This window comes from Dreissena polymorpha, chromosome 5 (assembly GCF_020536995.1).
Source record: "Dreissena polymorpha isolate Duluth1 chromosome 5, UMN_Dpol_1.0, whole genome shotgun sequence".
NCBI lineage: Eukaryota > Metazoa > Mollusca > Bivalvia > Myida > Dreissenidae > Dreissena > Dreissena polymorpha.
The window spans coordinates 108,602,132-108,614,742 of NC_068359.1; the positions used below are offsets into that span (position 1 = coordinate 108,602,132).

Sequence of the window (12,611 nt, forward strand, 5' to 3'; positions counted from 1 at the left end):
TAAGACAGCTACCTAAAATAATAAGAATGGTGAACAAATGTTTGTTATTCTATGTTTAGCAATCCAGGATATGTTATTGGTAACCCTAAACATGTGCCCATTACTCGTTGTGCAGGTTAAGTGTTTGCTTAATGTAGATTGTATGATGAGTTCATATCCAAGGGCTGGTACTTTCAAATCATGTTTGCGCTTATTGTAAAAGCCATTAAATATACTTTATGTAAGCAGATTCACCTCAAGGGGCCGTCCAACGTTTTGGTAAATTGACAAAATTAAAAAAGTTGTTTCAGATTTGCAAATTTTCGTTTTAGTTATTTTTTTTAGGAAAAAGTAATACTGACCATTTACCATGCTCTTAAATATCTATTATATGCATCTTTTGATGATTTGAAAACCTGAAAATTATAAAGCGTCGTGTGACGCGAAACAATTTAATAATTTTGAAAGTTATGTTGTTGTTTTAATTTGGTATACTACGAGGATTGCTCATATATGATTAAACAAATACATCCGCTCTAAGCATGAGCATGGATGGTAGAGTGGTCTAGGCGGGAGACTTTTTACTCCAGGACTCCAGGGTTTAGTGGTTCGAGCCCTGTTGAGGGTTACTTTTTTGTCTTCTTTTGAATTGTATTCTTGCTTTTTTACTGGAGATTTTTAGTTCAAATGTCTAAATTTATCAATATAAAGCATTTTATGACAAGCTTCAATATATGCCAAAATCTGTTGGACGGCCCCTTTAACCTGCTCTTTAATATTACCTTTTCCGACAATCTTTATACGCACAAGTTCATATGTATGAAGCCAAATTGGTTCTATTTATATGACTTCCGTAGCATGTGACATTAAGATATTATATCAGAAAGCTATGCTTTTTAAACAAAATAACTTCATTCGTACTATTGTTTTGTACATTTTTAATGATTGACGATAAGGTTGAAAAAATATATGAACATGCACTGTTGAACAATATGTAATATATCGATAAGGCTTTTATAAGATTATATCATGTCATGTTCCATCATGTTAACATGTACAATAAAAGTCTTTATTGAATGTCTCAATAGAAACTTTTCTCAAGCGATAACATCACCGTTCCTATTTCAGCAAACAATGCCTAGTTACACAACTTAAATGACACTAATTTGAATCTGATTTTTTCAATTTAAGAAAGCGTTGCCGGCGGTAAACAATTTAATTGAAGTGTGAAATAACAAAACAAAATATAAAATAACAAAAAAGTGAAATCATCGCTCTATCGTGCAATATTATTTGAATTTCTAGACATGAACACAATTTTCATATCTGTCATTGTTATGTAAAATCAAAGACATATAAACGTGCTTTATATGTCTTTGGTATAATGTTGAGCGATAGAAAACGAGAATACATGCGCATGGTAAAGTACTTACATTCTAGTGAAATTCAAACGGCAACAAACATAAACTTGACATGTATACTGATAATGTTCGAGATCATTTTCCACAAAGAAGCATTTCATATTTCATCAATGGCGGTCTTACATGTCTGGACCACATGTGGGTGAAGTTTATTCGTGCTACTTATGCAAACCAGATTAATCAAAAATTATTGTGTTGGCTTTATATTATTCATGTAGGAAAATGGGATCAAAATGAAAACATACACTTACATCTTTTAAAATATTTGTTCTTATTTCATGTAAGAAAACAAACGTGATTTTGCAATTTTACGAACACCAGCCTGAAGCGCAGGAGAAAGACTTTTATTACACAAATATCACACATCACAGAACGAACGTTTGTTTTTTCATCGAAATCACGCGATGGAAATATTATTTAACATTTTGTGACATGTGTATTAGAACAATATCAGCAATGCTTTGCAGCCTAGGACATAAACTCAATAGAAACCAAATGAAAGTTACAGAAACGTGTTTCTTGCCATTTCGATAAAAGGCTTGGCATGAGTCTAATGATGTTTATGAAAATTTAATTGTTGGATGATAATGCCATCAGTTATTACACATTTTAATGCGGCTTAAAATTACCATTTGCTTTATTGAACTGAAATTGTAGCAAATTATCCCAATATTCTATTGTATAGACAAGATAAAAAGCAGAAGTACGTTTTTCGTATAAAACATTATGTGCAAAAGTACGTGTATCGGCATCATTTAGTCACGCAATATAAAGAATCTCTGTTGCTTTATGCATGGGTTTTAATTGTATTTGAAATTATAATTTAAGTTTTAACTCACGCTCTGCCATCATACGATTCGAATAGAGAACCATCTAAATGTATGTTTGCAATAGTATAATTAAATGTATTGTGCTATGTTGCGAAAAGATTAGTTCATCTATCTTAAAATGTGCTTTTTCTTATTTATGACTATTGTTTGGTACAGATGCCGCAATACTGATGTTATAGTGTAAATAAAAACCTTCTTATTAGGCTAGAATTCCAGCTGCGACATAAAATGGTGCTAGATCTTTTTATTGACAACATCTTGTGTTTTGTTTGTTATTCTTTGGAGGTATGTGCTCGATGCTTTATACAATTCCTCACCATTAGTCCCAACAAACGTCGTTTTGATTACCAGGTTCTGCATTGTTATGTAGGTATCAACGAAGGATCAGTAATTATGTTTTATTCAGCGTACTTAATAACGATGAATTAAATTTAAGCCTGTACCAGAAAATCATTGGCAAATTAATTGCACCGGTAAGTTTTTGAACTATGTGCCGTTAATGTGAAATGGCTCTATTCTAAAAATTGACGCACCATTTACGCGTGTTAAGGAAATATCAAATATGCAAACGCGAAGGTTAATGATACAGTGATAATAACATTTAACGCTACATCAATGAAAAAGAAAGTAAATCTCTTATAATTGCGATTTATGTTATAATTGTGCATCTATTGTATTACACAATTAATAAGAGGGACTAATCGGCGTCGATTACAGTAAGTAATTATGGTCTGGAAAGGAATTCGATCGATGGGATTAATTAATGTAATTCCAGTTAAATTTATGTGAATGCATTCCAAACTCTTCGTAATTGACTTGTCCAATTGTGATCATATATAGATTTCACCAAAACATGAACATATGAGTGCCTCTTAACAAAATAGGTCGAAACATGTTTTGCATGTTCAGTATAAATTGAATAGAACCCACTATCTATGTTCACGTCCTTTTCAAGTGAATAGTGTTTTTTTCCACGAGTAAAATTATTCTAATTAGAATATAATTGTTTGATCATCACATCGCAAAACCGCCCGGAAACTGTTTTACTATTTTAATGAAGTGGGAAATCATCAACTGTGTCCTATTTAGATTAAGTGACCGAAATCATCGGAACTTGCTATCAAACAATGGAATGTACTAGTAAATGACGGCAAATATACGTTAGTGTGATTAAGAGTTTTTCTCAAAATGCTATAAAAATAGCAACAAATAAATCGTCTTAAAATAATACATATACGTTACATTAAACATCTTATTAATGCGTTTGTAATAATAGGGCAATGGGAAGATTAGAATCCCTTACCAAATTTATTGAGCAATTCAATCTAGGCTGCGTCTATAAAATCATTAACTTTGTTCTCATTGGTCAGAATAGTTGTTTCTTTCCTATATTTAAATATATCCACGTTTTCCCAATCTTTATTAAAAATCCATTTCTTAAGGAAATAGCAAGAAAAAATACTAAATCAATACAGTTTTTAAAAGGTAATTGTTCGATAGACTGAATTTTGGCTTTAAAAATATATAGGGAGTTAATTTACCCAATTTGAGCTATTTAAGACGCCCAACTCGTTAGCTTAGGTAGTTTTTCCCGAAAAGATCATAATAAAGTCTGAGTCGTCTATCACATTTTAACTTCTGAAGACGGATTATATTGAAAGAAAATCAATGCTCTTGAAACATTATGAGAACATTATGTTCATGTTTATTTTTCGGCGGTTGAAATAAATGTTAATTGTATTGTGAGCTGTTTAATGGTCTGCTGTACATGTATATTACAAATGTCAATGTCTGAATATAAAGAAGTGAAACTCCAGCTGCTGGAGCAGTATTGCATTCTCATTGTATACAATTAGATGGTCCTTTATATCTGAATCATTTAACTAAAGCTCCGTAGACAAATAAATGATATCCCAACGGACTCGCTGTAATTTCTCTCCATTTGTTGCAAACGTATGTGGTTACGATCAAAGTTGATGTTCAAATGCTCTTCCTCCGATATTAAATTAGTCAACTGTATTCATGTTTGACCAATATTTCTGTGTAATATGTCTGCCATCAGCTTTTAAATAACTTAACATCCATATGACTAGTAGCTTAACATGACATAACACACTATGGTGAAAAAGAAATATAACGACCGACCGATGCAGCTTAATTATTGCATTTCCGACCGATGCAGCTTAATAATGGCATTTCCGACCGATGCAGCTTAATTATTGCATTTCTGACCGATGCAGCTCAATTATTGCATTTCCGACCGATGCAGCTTTATTATTGCATTTCCGACCGATGCAGCTTAATTATTGAATTTCCGACCGATGCAGCTTTATTATTGCATTTCCGACCGATGCAGCTTAATTATTGCATTTCCGACCGATGCAGCTTAATTATTGCATTTCCGACCGATGCAGCATAATTGTTGCATTTCCGACCGATGCAGCTTAATTATTGCATTTCCGACCGATGCAGCTTAATTATTGCATTTCCGACCGATGCAGCTTAATTATTGCATTTCCGACCGATGCAGCTTAATTATTGCATTTCCGACCGATGCAACTTAATTATTGCATTTCCGACCAATGCAGCTTAATTATTGAAATCAGATGTAACCGTGTACCTCCTCAGGAGCCTAGCAAGAACGACCTTTTCCTCGTTCAAGGCGAAGTGCTGACTGATACAGTTCCTGCAACGTTAACAGGCTATTGGATGCTATTTGAAATGTCGGCATTAAAAACAACACATACTTAGAAATTATGCCAATAAAAATGTCAAACAATATTTAGTATAGTTTAAACATATTTATTTTAGGCTCGATTGCATAGAAAGCCTTAGGCGTTTTTGAAACGCTCTCGAGTCCGTTTCCTGGGACTAGAACCAGTACTTGGTGTCTATGGGGGAAATCTAAAGAACGCTACCGCAGTGGGGATCGAACCCATGACCTTCCGATCGCTAGGCGGACACCATATCCACTACACCACAGCGACCTTGATATTGATCACAATATTGGAACTACCTTATAGCACAATTGGTATGACAGTTTAAATTGTTTGGGGGAAAAGCACAACAATTCAGAGGCCACCATGCAACAATACGGCAATATATACAACTATAACTAATTATAAAGTACCGTTATATATCAAAATTATGATATAATTCATATTATAATTTAAACGATGACGTTTGTATTTTTATATTTTGTTACGAACAATATCAAGAATTGTTTAAAAAAAGACTTGTTTTAATCAATCTTGCTTGTGTACAAATAAAATAAGTTTTATCTCTAAGAAAAACGAATAGCTTTAATATTTTGTCTTTAATTTTAATTAAATAACTCACTATTACAACGCACGGAAGTTTTGACATATCATTATACATATAATGCCATACAAATAAAAATCAAGAATACAAGTAATACGTCAACCTTGCATTATACATTGCAGCTGTTATGATTTTTGTTTCCGCTAAAAGAGCTCAAAAACCTAGCCTTACTGGGCTCGTAGCAAAATAATAAATCCGAAATGCCTTATTACGAATGCAGGGGCTTTATTGCGACAGAAAAAAACTGCAAACTTGTTTTGAAATAATCAACGATTTTATAGTCGATTTCCTTGATATATTAGTAGATATCTAAGAAAGTATGAATATATATAATGCGATTGTTCATAGTTTATAACCTAACTAATGAGCCGTGTAGTTCCCACCTAATTCCCACACCATCCTCTATTAGCACTTAGCTGTTCTGTGACAAATCCCATTTATGTCAAGACATTAATTTACTTCCTGCCGTTCATTTCACTCCATGTATAAAGTTACAAAACACCATCATCTATCGCTTCTATAATAACTACAGTCGTTATAGAGAGTAATTATGGTTGGCTATAAACCAAACAGAACCACTGTGAGTACCTAAAGCAATTATTTTAAAGAAATAATAACCTCTTGGTACTTACTGTGCTAACCCACAATATTGCAATAAGATTTAAGAACTAAATGTCTTTGTTTTCTTTATTAAATCGACTTTTAACGCAAGAAAGGCCATAAGTGTCTCACTAATATACATCTATCATTATAATTTACACCACAGACATTAAGTGAATTTTATGTACGCCATAAAACGCGAGCATATACCATTTATACAATATACGCCACACTCGGACGGTCATTGACCTCATGATGAATACATAATAAGCATTATAACTTTTTTTACGGAACTCAAGAGAGTTATTTTTTAAACATGATATTCATTAACTTTTTACATTACAAGTTTTGAGTAATGACAATAATATATGCAAACATTCTACAACTTACATTTCTTTCTCACCTGGTCTATAAGTATGATCCAATAAATTATTGAAACAAAACATATTGATACAAAACAATACCCATATTTACCGTTATGTGCAATGTAGTTGGAATGTCTGTGCACACAATATATGTACTCCGCCTATCAGTGATTTTATAATTAATACTAATTTAATATTCTCCCCTCCCATGCAAAAAGGGAGATAAATAATAAAAAATGTTACTATGACATCAATAAAAAGATATTGAACACAAATCAGCTAAATAACTTATCAAGTATCTAATATGGAAAATTGAAAATTTGCAATATTTTGTTACATTGGCTCTGCCGAAAACGGCACAAACTGGTAGGAGTCCATCTTGGCGATATTTTCCTCGGAGAACCTTTCAGGTGGATACTCCATGGGATTTTTCCATACGTCGCTGTTTTAGTGAACGCCGTAAATTTGGACTGTATCCGGAGTTCCAGCTGGGAACTTCCGTCCCTCGATCTCTAAGTCATGTGTGAACTCGAGCTGAATGAAAGGCACCGGACTGTAGTTTCGGAGACTCTCCTTTATAGACATGGTGAGGTTCTCCAGACGTGTGAGATCCGCCCTGAGTGTACAAGCAGAATGGTCTAATATATACATGCACATTTCATTTGGGGATACTATAAAAAACGTACATAAATGTGCGTTGAAACCTGGGCTACATACCACACCAGGTTATGTCGTCAATGTCGCGGTCTTGGAAAATGTCGTCTATTTCCTGTTGCGCGTGCAGCTGGTATTCAGGATGTTTTGCAAGCGCGTACAATGTCCAGGAAATGGAACTTGCAGTGGTATCATGACCTGTGAAAATGAAAAAAGCCATTTTTATGGAAAGAAATACTGAAAACTGATGTATTATGAAGCTTCAATATATTTTCCATTGTTTGTTGTTTTATACTTAAGCAATAAATTTTCTATAATGAATATTTTTATGAATTTTTGTTTCACACAGTAGATAGCTTCTTGGTTAATAATCGCTTATGTGTTGTGAATATATGCCTGCATTTATAAGTTTGCGTACTAGACTTTTCTTATTTCAGGTGAATATGTGACGTAAAACGAGTTGAATAATTTCACATGTTTAAGAGTTATGTAAAGTTGGGGCCTGGACTTTTTTTAAACGCTGGTAATATAAAGTCAGAAACTGAATTTATTAGAATACATTCTTCAGGCTTCTCTCGCCCCTCTTTATCAGTGATTTTACCGATTCCCGACACAAGAAAAGTGTTTAACAAAATTGATATACATATTTTTTGTATTTCTTTATTTGTTATATATTTGTTTGCGCGATTTAAATAAATGATAATAAAAAAATATATTTCTGCAAAAGAAACTCGTGTTCCTGACTTCCATTAACCCTAGCGTTTGCATTTCAATCGACTTGTTTGCGTCGAAACACGAATTTGGTTTTCCGACGAAGCTCCTAAACAATGGTGATAGAAAATTATTCAAATTACGAAAATGAGATTAGCGCTAAGCCGTTGTCTGAAATTTGTTTTTGAATAATTATTCCGTCCACGGATCTCGGCAGTAATCATGTGTCGATGCATTAACGGGGACTGTACGGCTGGTTCAATTAGAGGGTGACTTCAAGAATGGCGCGACCGTCCCTACCCGCCCACATAATTATGATATAGATAATCAAGAGCATGGCTTGTATTTCATCTCAATTATATTGACAGAAATGTCATCAGCGATCGTTTTAATAGATTCACAGCTTCCATGATTAAATTTGGCATTGTTTCCAAAACAGATGCTGGCGACGTATGAATGCTGAAATTATATCTTGTGTCTTATTACGGAATTGATTCCGCCACATGCGTGTGCTGCTTTTCAAACAGCATATCGGTAAATTTACTTCATGTATGCATTAACTTATTTAATAATTTATATAGTGTAATTCGGAAACTTGTTTTCATATCGAAGTATAACCTCACACAAGGAGCAGCTCATAACCGCGCAAAAATGTGACCTAATATTTCGTTTGCATATCTTGACAATACTGCATGTACATGGTATGCATTTGCTTGCTAAGGATCTAAATATAAGCAAAAGGTACTGCACTTTGTATTGACCTGCATGTTTTTCAACTGAAATTTCTCGAAATCGGTTTCAATTACTAAAAAAAGTTTTTTACATTTTTTTCGATAACAGTAATTGGTGTCACATTGGTTATTCAGTTTCATTATTATGCATGTATTACGACCCGTTTAACCACATCGGGCCTCCGTACCTTCAAACATGAAGGTGTCCACTTCGCTACGGATGTCCATCAGGCATGCTGCATCCATGTTCGTCTCTAGCGGTAAGCAGGATGTCCAGGAAGTCTAGGTATTTCCGGTCTGAAAGACCGGCCAAACTCTCCCGTAGGAATATTGATTGAGATTGAGAAAGTGATCACTGTCACTTCTTATTTCCTAGTACGTTCAAAATATACAGCTTCATCAAAAAGTCTATTAATTTTTGTTCAATGGTTATTGATAATTGACTATAGCGTTTCCAAGTCTACATATGCATTTTCTCTTTATTTTTGTTAATACTTTCCCCTTTTAATTATTTTTTATGAACATGTCCACCTAGATGGCCTCATTTGCGTTGTTAGAATCAATATATAAAAAAGCACGATTACATACAATAGCGTATCAATCTGTGTAATCACTGTATCTATATTAATGCAGTTACCAATGCTGATTTTTGCTTGTGTATGACGTACTCTGCTATCTTGTGTACACAATCGCAGCCCTGCTTGAATTTTCGCCCATTTCGGTCATGTTGAAAATCCAGTCATAATACATCAGCGGGCGTCTGAAAAAGCAATATAATAAATAGTCTTTCAAATGAAATAAATAATATGGATTTCAAACATATTGACGGAACATTGAAACGCCGTTAAAAATGTCAAACTTGTATGCCGAATAAAATGCAACTGAACTTTTTTGGCGTCTATTTTAATTATTTACTTTTCATACCATGATACAGATTCGAGGCTGGACAATTTAGGGAGGAAGGGAATATCAAGTGATGAACCCTTACTTTTCTCTCGCCCACCAGACATCGGCCAGTTCACTGACTGCTGTCAGATAAGGATGTGGCTCTCTGAAAGAACACATAGTTTGTTAACGTCGTTAAATAAGATATGTACGGTTTAACGTTTAATACCGGCAAGAATTCACCATGCGTAGTTTTGACGCGAATAAATTCAATAAAGGATAGCGTGATCCCGAGTTGTGTCATAGCCCGATCTCAGAACGACAAAGAATACCTGACCGACATTGTAAAAAAAATATCGGTACTTAAATTTCAATTATAACATAGGGCTTGGTTTAGAAATATCATGATCTGTCCGCCATTATATATCATAATATAGAACATCCAGCAATTACTGGTATTACGTGTAGCATGTTTGCAGATGTCGCGGTTAACAGTAGGTACAGCACGGCAATATAATCTTTTGCGCATCGTTTCAATAACGGGGCCTTAAATGGCAATAATGCCAGCTCTGTCTGGAAATAAAATAAATTATATCAACCAAATCGAATACAAATCCTAGGCTTGTCTAGAACAGACGCACATTTTATCTCGTTTGTTTATAAAGATACATATTGTAGAATAGTCCCAATATTGAATGTAAATCGATCTTAGCATGTTCTGTTTTATTTTTTTAAACATAAAATTATGTAAGAATGTTGCGTTTTCCATTTGAAACAGTTCATTCATATATATATGAATTAAATTGTTATAATGCTACTTGTACATGTACGTGAATCCTGTCAAATAAAATGATGCATAATACAAATACTTGCATCGTTTCTTATGTCCCCATCTCATATGTCACTGATATTGTTTTCTTATTTCTAGCTGTCAAAAAAGGCGTTAACATATTCACAATTTATACACTTTTAACACAATTCAAAGTATGTTTCAAATGATAGAAATGTTCTGTACAAATCGGCATAAAAGAAACAATTTTGTATTTCCAAATCTCTATCAATTGTAATGATACAAAAATAGGTATAGAATATCTAAATGAGTATAATAAAAACAATGTGTTCAGATTTCTTATTATTTAAGGTAGCTGTCTTGCGCAGGTGTCGTTCTTTAGTGACCTTTAACAACAACCAATAAAATGTAGGAGAAATTTCCCGCAATTGGACCAAAATGGATTATTCGAGAAGGTTGCATTCGCATATGGGATTGCATTCCTCAACAACATTGACTTCGTTTCTTGTTCGAGATTAATGTAATCAGGCGTATCTGTTAACATTGATTTAGTTTATTTACTCTTTTATGTTTCAATCTTAACATTAGAAAACTCGTTGTTAATTGAATGCACTTCCTTTTTTCAAATGGATCTATTTGTTTTCCGTTTACATATTCACTATGGCGAGCCCAGAGTTTGCAAGGTCGAACGTTTCATATTCGATAGTTACTGCATAATACCCACTGTGCCTCTGCCAACTATATGTAGTGATATACACGTTATTTGAAGTTTTAGTGTTGGGTTGTTTCATTCATTTTCCCATTAATATAAAATACAAGTGGATGCTACCAAGAACGTCTCTCATGAAAAAGTTTGCATGAGTGCGACTTCTCTATTATATATATAACAAAACACTCGTCTCTGACGCCGCTTTTGCATCAGATTTAATCATAATAAATGTTTAAAATCTCTTTTTTAATTGATGATAAAATAAAATGAATAAAAATATCAAAATCGAAAAACCCAAAATACCCCAAAGAAAAAGATTATATACCAATTTGAAAAAAATCAAGGTTACCTTTTTACAAATTAAAGTCATCAAGCATATTGTAACAAAACAGTTACCAAACTATTACGGGATTAAAAATGTATAATTACCTTCCTGGTTTGGTCGTATTTTGTGATAACCATTATTTGCATAAGTCAGAGGTTACTTCCGTCACGCCAGGTCAATAAATACACACACTATCTATGACTTAGCGGTCGATAGTCGCAAAATTTGGTATAAATAGTTATAAAGTTCAGTAAATACGCACAATATCTATGAGTAAGCGGTCGGTAGTCGCAAAATTTGGTATAAATAATAATAATAATAATAATAATAATAATAATAATAATAATAATAATAATTAAAAAAATAATAATAAAAATAAAAAATAAATAAAATAATAATAATAATAATAATAATAATCATAATAATAATAATAATAATAATAATAATAATAATAATAATAATAATAATAGTGTTCAATGCCGAATATCTCTAAAAGCAACAGATGTAAGGAGTCTTCTGATTTGCTATCACTCAAGGGTCGGTAAAAACTGTACCTCGAAGTACAATTTTGTACGTCGAAGTACAATACGTACATTTCTCTTTTAATCTAGTAGGTCTTGTTGACTTTCGACCCAAATGCTACTCCATAGACCAATGTTTAAACAAAATAACCTGGGTAATCATGTTCAACGGGATATTTTGACATGACCTATATCTGTTTGACATGGCCGTGAGCATGGCATAACCAATTTCAAACTGAAGGACCAGAATAAACCTGTTTTGCAAGAAAATTGTTGAAACTGAACAACTAGAATCAATTTGTTTGATATGACAAATGTTCAAACCTTGTAATCAAGATAAACATGTCATAAACTTACCATGTCATTTCCTCAGACTGACTAGCTACTTAAAACCTGTTTGAAATTACCATTATTCATACTGAATTACCAACGTTCAAATTCAACAACCATATACATATTCATAAACGCTTGTTGCCACATATATCACATTTATCACATAAAACATGTGCTACTTTAAATGGTTATATATGAAATGCACATCTACCTTAAATTGGGGGGGGGGGTATATTTATATAATTATTTATATTCCGTATACATTATTTTGACTTTGTATATGCACTAAAACTATCTAAATGTTCTTGTGAATGCTTATGTCGTTACAATCATTCGCAATTTTAAAATGTATTTTCAAAAATATGCCATACACAATAAAACTATATCGACGTCTCTTAAAGCGCACAAAATAACAACGTCTCTTATAATCTGAATA

The 12,611-nt window shown here is 33.1% G+C and overlaps 1 pseudogene; it reads right to left on the minus strand.

The window, feature by feature from the left end:
* Positions 1 to 4,819: 4,819 nt before the first annotated feature.
* LOC127831537 (cytochrome P450 4F6-like) overlaps positions 4,820 to 12,611 on the minus strand; it is a 36,214-nt pseudogene continuing 28,422 nt past the window's right edge.